General features: G+C 45.1%; 1 non-coding gene and 1 pseudogene across 1 annotated transcript; one reads left to right on the forward strand and one right to left on the reverse strand.

Moving 5' to 3' along the window:
• Nucleotides 1-228: 228 nt before the first annotated feature.
• LOC126238344 (5S ribosomal RNA) lies at nt 229-346 on the forward strand (annotated as a pseudogene).
• A 6,089-nt stretch (nt 347-6,435) lies between these two features.
• Nucleotides 6,436-6,510, reverse strand: Trnas-cga (transfer RNA serine (anticodon CGA)). Its single transcript has one exon. It is a non-coding gene; the product is annotated as a tRNA-Ser (tRNA).
• Nucleotides 6,511-8,948: the final 2,438 nt, after the last annotated feature.

Genomic DNA, 8,948 nt, shown 5'->3' on the forward strand with positions numbered 1-8,948 from the left:
GCATCATAATGCCTATTATTAGTCAAAGTGGGTGTGGTGTAATACTGTCCATCGCTGTCAGTGTAATACTGTCGAACTTTGCACTTGAAAATGCTCAGATATATTGCAAAATGCTCGCTTGAAAGCGAAATGTTAGTCGGAATTTATGGACACCGCATTGATGTATGTATTACAGCCAGATGCAGAGAATAATTACTTTAGATAATGAACAGGGTGCTTATAATTAAAGGCAACGGCCATGCCGCAGCGGATACACCGGTTCCCGTGAGATCACCGAAGTTAAGCGCTGTCGGGCGTGATCGGCACTTGGATGGGTGACCATCCAGGCCGCCATGCGCTGTTGCCATTTCTCGGGGTCCACTCAGCCCCGTGATGCCAATTGAGGAGCTACTCGACCGATTAGTAGCGGCTTCGGTCAAGAATACCATCATAACGACCGGGAGAGCAGTGTGCTGACCCCACGCCCATCCTATCCGCATCCTCAACCGAGGATGACACGGCGGTCGGATGGTCCCGATGGGCCACTTGTGGTCTGTAGGTGGAGTGGTGATTATAATTAAACTTACGCTACTTGAAAGGGGCCCCATGAAGAAAAAGTGATCGCAGGACAACGAAAATTTGTGGAAACATTTGTAAGGAGACATGGAAGAGCAATAACGAATAAACCATTGAAGAAACAGATTTTAATTGCCACATGAGAGTGTAGCTTACCATTAATACGTTCCACGTCACAAACGTTGCTGAATGTGATGACCATTTGCATTCACTACATCCTGCAACCGCACTAGAGACTCCTCTAGTGCTGCCAGATGCAGCTCAGATGGGATGTTCAGTTGTAGTGACACAGCTGGTGCTCTGCTTGGAGATCGCACAACGCGTCCCGCATTCTAAGCCAAGGAAACAGTATTCTTCAAAGATCTGTACCATTGGCCGTCAGCCTTTCGCAAAATAAATTCCCAGTTCACCAGTTAATTCAAACTACCGATTTATGTCCTACAGGGGCGGTGCGAAAAGAGGACTTCTGCATATTAGTTTAATGCGTCCATACTCGCGGAAAGCAGCAGCACTAATACTGCTGTTTGATAAAACAGCTCTACGAGTAGAGCCCTGTTCACATTGTCCGACGAGTGTTGACTATCTGCAACTGTAATGCAAACTGACGCTTTTCTTGCAACCCTACGTCGCTACAAGAGTATCGGCGCCTAACGGTAAGTCATGACATGAACACTACTAACAAAGCAAAGTCTGAATACCATATGGTAAACAGCTTGCCCTCTACACTGCCTCAAGTAGCGATTGTTGAACTATAATCACCCCGTAATGTGTAATGACACAATGGCCGTTCGCTTTGTTCGATTCACTCAGACTGTTGCACTATCGCACATGTCGAGACCTGCTCTGTCTTTCTATAACATTCGAAAGACGTGCACTATTTGAGCTTAGCGCAACGCTAATACACTACTGGCCATCAAAACTGCTACACCAAAAAAGAAATGCAGATGATAAAGGGGTATTCATTGGACAAATATATTATACTAGAACTGACATGTGATTACATTTTCACGCAATTTGGGTGCACAGATCCCGAGAATTGATACGCCTGGGCATTGAGTCACACAGAGCTTGGATGGCGTGTAGCAGGTACAGCTGCCCATGCAGCTTCAACACGATACCACAGTTCATCAAGAGTAGTGACTGGCGTATTGTGACGAGCGAGTTGCTTGGCCACCATTGACCACACATTTTCAATTGGTGAGAGATCTGGAGAATGTGCTGGGCAGGGCAGCAGTCGCACATTTTCTGTATCCAGAAAGGCCCGTATAGGACCTGCAGCATGCGGTCGTGCATTATCCTGCTGAAATTTAGGGTTTCGCAGGGATCGAATGAAGGGTAGAGCCACGGGTCGTAACACTTCTGAAATATAACGTCCACTGTTCAAAGTGCCGCCAATGCGAACAAGAAGTGACCGAGAGGTGTAATCAATGGCACCCCATACCATCACGCCTGGTGATACGCCAGAATACACGCTTCGAATGTGCGTTCACCGCAATGTCGCGAAACACGGCCGCGACCATCATGATGCTGTAAACAGAACCTGGATTCATCCGAAAAAATGACGTTTTGCCATTCGTGCAACCAGGTTCGTCTTCGAGTACACCATCGCAGGCGCTCCTGTCTGTGATGCAGCGTCAGGAGTAACCGCAGCCATGGTCTGTGAGCTGATAGTCCATGCTGCCGCGAACGCCGTCGAACTGTTCGTGCAGATGGTGGTTGTCTTGCAAACGCCCCCATTTGTTGACTCAGGGATCGAGACGTGGCTGCACGATCCGTTACAGCCATGCGGATAAGATGCCTGTCATCTCGGTTGCTGGTGATACGAGGCCGTTGGAATCCAGCAAGGCGTTCCGTATTACCCTCCTGAACCCACCGATTCCATATTCTGCTAACAGTCATTGGATCTCGACCAACACGAGCAGCAATGTCGCGATACGATAAACTGCAACCGCGATAGGCTACAATCCGACCTTTTTTGAAAATCTGAAACGTGATGGTACGCATTTCTCCTCCTTAGACGAGGCATCACAACAACGTTTCACTAGGTAACGCCGGTCAACTGCTGTTTGTATATGAGAAATCGGCTGGAAACTTTCCTCATGTCAGCACGTTGTAGGTGTCGCCACCGGCGCCAACCTTGTGTGAATGCTCTGGAAAGCTAATCATTTGCATATCACGGCATCTTTTTGCTGTCGGTTAAATTTCGCGTCTGTAGCATGCCATCTTCGTGGTGTAGAGATTTTTAATGGCCAGTAGTGTATTACTTAATACTCCTGACTACTTACAGTTATCCACTGTGCAGATCATCTCTCAATAAACGTTCATTAGTCGTTAGTGCTGCACTTTGCCACGCTTCCTAGTTTAGTTTTAATACGGTGAATTTTTCTAGCTGTCGCTTCTTTGAATGTCATCGATACGCTGTTTAGAGGGCTGGCGGTGCGGCGGCCTCTTTCTTCGATTGGTATGCAGGCGCCTGCAGTCTCGCGGACACGCCGGCGGCTGGCTCTGGCTGTGGCTACGGGGATCTCGCGGGTGAGATCATCGGCCCTCCCATGCCGAGGCCCGGCCGCCCTTGGGACGCCGCCGGCAAGGCCGGCCCGAGTCTGGCCAGTCTGGTCGCGTTCGGCGACGGCCTCCCAGCACGAGGGCTGCCACCCGCCTCAGTCTGCCCTCTCTCACTGCCATACCTCATTCTTCGGCTTAGCGCTCCTCTCATTCGAGAACGACGAGAAGAACATAAGGCTTCTCTAATTCAACAGGCAGCGTAAGTGAGACTGCCTTTCTTGAGTACAATATTCAACAACGGTGGTATCATGAGTGCATCAACTCATGAACGAGAAATCACATGGCCAACGTAGCCTTAAACATTCGGTGACAAAGGAAGCTCCTCCAGTACACCTTGTTGCACTGTATAAATAAGTCGACTTGCGCTTTCCTGATACCCACTACTTGTAACACGCCCGAGAGTACGAAAGGGCGGAGTGGTACCTTCAACTGGTTGTCGTTTCGTGACTGTGCGCCCTGTCCACACCACGTACCTGGTAATCCCGCGGCGGTCGTACTGTTCTGCTCCACACTGCTGCTGGCTTGCTTGAAATTATCTATCGAAATACGCAAGCGAAATAGGGGAGACACTCAACGTTAAGCACAACACTGATCTACGTCTGGTACGAACATCTATATTCTGAGATGATACGGAAATCACAGGTTGCACCGTTTACACTCTAAATCGTAAATGTTTATCCCAATTAACAATCTTGATGATTAACAGTCCAAAAAATCATTTGGACGAGCGTACGCGTAACCGACACGACGCGGGTGATTGTTGATGATGCGGAAGCCGAATGATCGAACGAAAGTTCTTACGTTCGTCGCACATACAGATATCTGGTAATAGTCCTCCTTGGCACTAGTTATGATATAAGCCTGTTCGAAAAGCTAATTTCTCAGTTCTCACTTGTACGAGCGTGCGCGTAACCGTCGCTGCGCGGCTGATTGTTGATAATGCGCAAACGCGATGAGCGAATGCACGTCCCCACGCTCGCTACAAGACACTGGCACTTGACTGCACTCTTATGGTAACTAATTTCTACTGATTCACATCAGTTCATTCCGGGAGACCGAACACGGCGCGGATGATTAACACTGTGCGACACGCAACCAGAGGATACGCAAATACGTTATCGGCGGCTCTGGTCATTTTTAATTACATCTTGACGCACTTTCCTCTGAATTACCTCCATATTTAATCACTTTACTGTAGTAGCACTTGTAGCAACACTTCAACCTGAATACTAACAATGATTCCTTCATACAGAGCTACACACTACACAACATAACAGCTTCGTGTCCCGTGCTCGACACTCTAGGCCTGGCTGCCCACAAAGATACTCCACAACTAAGCCAGCGATATGACAGTACGCTTACATACTGTTAAAACTATTTGAGCGTCAAAGCGTTGTCTAAACACCTAGCTAAGCAATCAAACTTCTTTATAGCTAATAGGCAGGTCACAACACTTTCTCCTAACTTGTCAAAGGCCAATAAAATAACTTATCGTATAATACATTTAGAAACGATTTTATATAATCCATTATGGAGACGAGGTAGCAGTTGTCGTTATACTGGTTATCACTGTTAGCATTCAACCGCGATTCTTATACATATTTTAACAACGCGTTTCAAGAGACAATGCTCTCATCATCAGGTTGTAAAATCTATGTCATGAAATTAAACGGACTAAAAAGATGGCATTTTGTCTTTTTAGTCTGTTTAATTTCATGACATAGATTTTACAACCTGATGATGAGAGCATTGTCTCTTGAAACGCGTTGTTAAAATATGTATAAGAATCGCGGTTGAATGCTAACAGTGATAACCACATTTAGAAACGCTATGAACCAAGAGGGAGCAATGAGACTGAAAGACAAACAACGAAGTGATCGGATTAAGAAGGCTGTAAGACAGGAATAAAGTCTGTCGCCCTGTCGTTCAATCTACGTATCGAAGAAGCAATGACGGAAGTATAAGAAAGGTTCAAGTGGGATTAAAAGTCAGGGTGAAAGGATACCGTCATAAGGTTTGCTAGTGGCATTGGCGGCGGCGCGGTTCCTTTTGTCCTTTTACCTGCACCTACCTGTGAACTCATTGCTGCAGATCACCGGTAGGGAAGCCGAGCAGAAACCTACAGTACTGCAACTCGCACCAGGCTGCATACAACGTAACTATTCTAAGAAACGGAAAAAGGTCTTAATTTTGAATGAAAGGTGGAAATACTGGCAAAGCTTCGGTATATTCTGAACCTTACGGTATACACGATCACTGCCAAGCGCGTTCCAATCTTAACACAGTCATGCACAAAGCCTTTAATTCATGTTAGCAGGTTTATGGTAACGTATTTCCCGAAATCTGAACAGCTACTAAGCACGGGTTGTTCTTAAATGAAAATGCTCGTCGTATTTTAAGTTTATCGGTGTCTAATGCACTCAAGTTCTTGGTCACCTATCTGCTCAGAATCCCACGCGGAATTACTGTCTTTTCTCGTACCAAAAATTACTTACAAAATGACGGCCGCTGTGGCCGAGCGGTTCTAGGCGCATCAGTCTGGAAACGCGCGACCGCAGGTTCCAATCCTGCCTCGGGCATGGATGTGTGTGATGTCCTTAGGTTAGTTAGGTTTAAGTAGTTCTAAGTTCTAGTGAACTGATGACCTCAGATGTTAAGTCCCATAGTACTCAGAGCCATTTCGACCATTTAAACTTAAAAAATTCGTAATTTCAAAAAAAAAAAAAAAAAAACACCAGAATAAATATGCCTTCAGTTAAAGCACTTTTGAGGCGTATAGCACAACTAAAACCGGCAAATTATAACTTCCTTCGGAGCTCATACTACACACGACCGTACCATTGAAAGGCTGGGCTCCGACTCCTTAGACTGCTGTAAGCATGCTATATCTCCAAGAGAAAAAGCCGCGCGAAGAATACTCCGTTCTGACTGGTCAGTTTTCTTTAAGGCCAGTAGAAAAACATTATTCTTCCACGTTAGTCCCCGCTTTTCATAACTAACCAATCAACAAATAACACACTTTCAAACTGTACTTTTTTTTAACATTCTGATATTTTGTTTATACTTACATTATTAACTATTTTCTATTCCACTCGAATTAGCTTTCCTTTTACCATAAACTTACTTAACATACTATGATACAAAATTCCCTGTGGTCTGCATTCACACTGTCTTATAACTTTCTCACACGAATTCATACAGCGTTCATCAGCAGAACAGTCATCTACATGAATGAAGTTTCCGTCATCTACATATTTACTTTAGACCACATTCAAGCATCATTCACACTGAAACTTCCTGGCAGATTAAAACTGTCTGCCGGACCGAGACTCGAACTCGGGACCTTTGCCTTTCGCGGGCAAGTGCTCTACCAACTGAGCTACCCAAGCACGACTCACGCCCCGTCCTCACAGCTTTACTTCTGCCAGTACCTCGTCTCCTACCTTCCAAACCTTACAGAAGCTCTCCTGCGAACCTTGCAGAACTAGCACTCCTGAAAGAAAGGATATTGCGGAGACATGGCTTAGCCACAGCCTGGGGTATGTTTCCAGAATGACATTTTCACTCTGCAGCAGAGTGTGCGCTGATATGAAACTTCCTGGCAGATTAAAACTGTGTGCCGGACCGAGACTCGAACTCGGGACCTTTGCTTTTCGCGGGCATGGCTAAGCCATGTCTCCGCAATATCCTTTCTTTGAGGAGTGCTAGTTCTGCAAGGTTCGCAGGAGAGCTTCTGTAAGATTTGGAAGGTAGGAGACGAGGTAATGGCAGAAGTAAAGCTGTGAGTACCGGTCGTGAGTCGTGCTTCGGTAGCTCAGTGGTAGAGCACTTGCCCGCGAAAGGCAAAGGTCCCGAGTTCAAGTCTCGGTCCGGCACACAGTTTTAATCTGCCAGGAAGTTTCATATCAGCGCACACTCTGCTGCAGAGTGAAAATCTCATTCTGGGTCATTCACACAATCTAAAAGCATATACAAAACACTACATACATAAATAAACAAAAATGCCTTCAAGAAATAAACAGAAAAATTCACAAAAACGTACTCTTGATCTGTTTCTTGAATGTCTCTGTGGACTACTGGACTCCAGTGGTCAAAATTCTTAACTACGTTATATTTGTTTCTGTTTAGTCTTGTCCATCACTGTCCTCTAGCAGAGGGAAATTAGAGCTATGTACTTGACTGAAGTCGGGCCCTATTCCGTATCGTTCATAGCAATTGATGCAGTAGGTTAGCCTCGGTAGTAACGTCATTTTTGGTTCTTTATCCGAAGTTCCTGTTCAGTTAAGCTTCTGAGAGCTCCTACCGATCGGTCCACCCGCCGATTTTTCGACAACTGTACCGAGAAGTTTTGGATTTCGGTATGGCCCTCTCGTTCAGTTCAGTTCAGTTCGGTTTATTTACACCTAGTATTTGTTATTTCAAACATATTGAGCGGTTTTAGCTTCGGATTTAGTGATTGTGTTTCTGAAGAATCACAATGACGCGCCGGGTGGAAAGTGAGTTCATAATATTCTATTTTCCTTTGTTAGAAATATGGTTTCTACTGTTGTTAGCGTGAATGATTACAACATAAAAAAACAGTTTCGGTCAATATTCTAACAAAAAACCTGTTATTTTTAAGTAATTAAGAGTTTAAAAAATCATTGAATTTCAGAAGGTCGTCTGTGTATGTATATCACATGAGTGCTAGTTAAAATTACTAGTGACTTCGCGAACTTTTTTCCACAAATGTTTTACTTTTTAACTATCGAAACGCGTTTAAAACTTTTAAGTAACAATGCAAAGGCATTTTGTGAAGCTTGACAGAGGAAACCTTCCAAAATTTCACGCATTTACTGTTTACTCCCGCAAAATTCGGCAACGAAGTCAGCCTGTGTCTCTCTCGCTTTGAATTATGTTGAATAAAGCGATGCAAACAAGCGAGTTGTAGTGGCACAGGTCGTAGGATCGCATACTGATGTGTACAACGTATTTTTTCTCCTCTTCGTGTTTGTATCACATTCCGAGACTTCATTAATCATCAAAGTTAAGCGTTTTTCTGATATGTTCGATGTTATTTACACTTAAGAGCGCTTTCTCAGTAAAGAGTATCGTCGATTTCGTGACTTCCACTCGTTTAAGAAATGAAAGATGAAATTGCTGTGCCTGAAACAACTGACAATGGCATTTATACTTTTTCTTGTCACAAATAAGTCACCATTTTGTTCTGAATACGTAGCGATTTCCGAGTGAGTGGTCACACAGGAATCTAAAAGCACAACTTAAATTACTGCGAATGAAACTAGCAGCAATTGTCATTATACTTTATTTTGTCACAAGTACACTCCTGGAAATTGAAATAAGAACACCGTGAATTCATTGTCCCAGGAAGGGGAAACTTCATTGACACATTCCTGGGGTCAGATACATCACATGATCACACTGACAGAACCACAGGCACATAGACACAGGCAACAGAGCATGCACAATGTCGGCACTAGTACAGTGTATATCCACCTTTCGCAGCAATGCAGGCTGCTATTCTCCCATGGAGACGATCGTAGAGATGCTGGATGTAGTCCTGTGGAACGGCTTGCCATGCCATTTCCACCTAGCGCCTCAGTTGGACCAGCGTTCGTGCTGGACGTGCAGACCGCGTGAGACGACGCTTCATCCAGTCCCAAACATGCTCAATGGGGGACAGATCCGGAGATCTTTCTGGCCAGGGTAGTTGACTTACACCTTCTAGAGCACGTTGGGTGGCACGGGATACATGCGGACGTGCATTGTCCTGTTGGAACAGCAAGTTCCCTTGCCGGTCTAGGAATGGTAGAACGATGGGTTCGATG

Source organism: Schistocerca nitens, chromosome 2, assembly GCF_023898315.1.
Source record: "Schistocerca nitens isolate TAMUIC-IGC-003100 chromosome 2, iqSchNite1.1, whole genome shotgun sequence".
Taxonomy (NCBI): Eukaryota; Metazoa; Arthropoda; class Insecta; order Orthoptera; family Acrididae; genus Schistocerca; species Schistocerca nitens.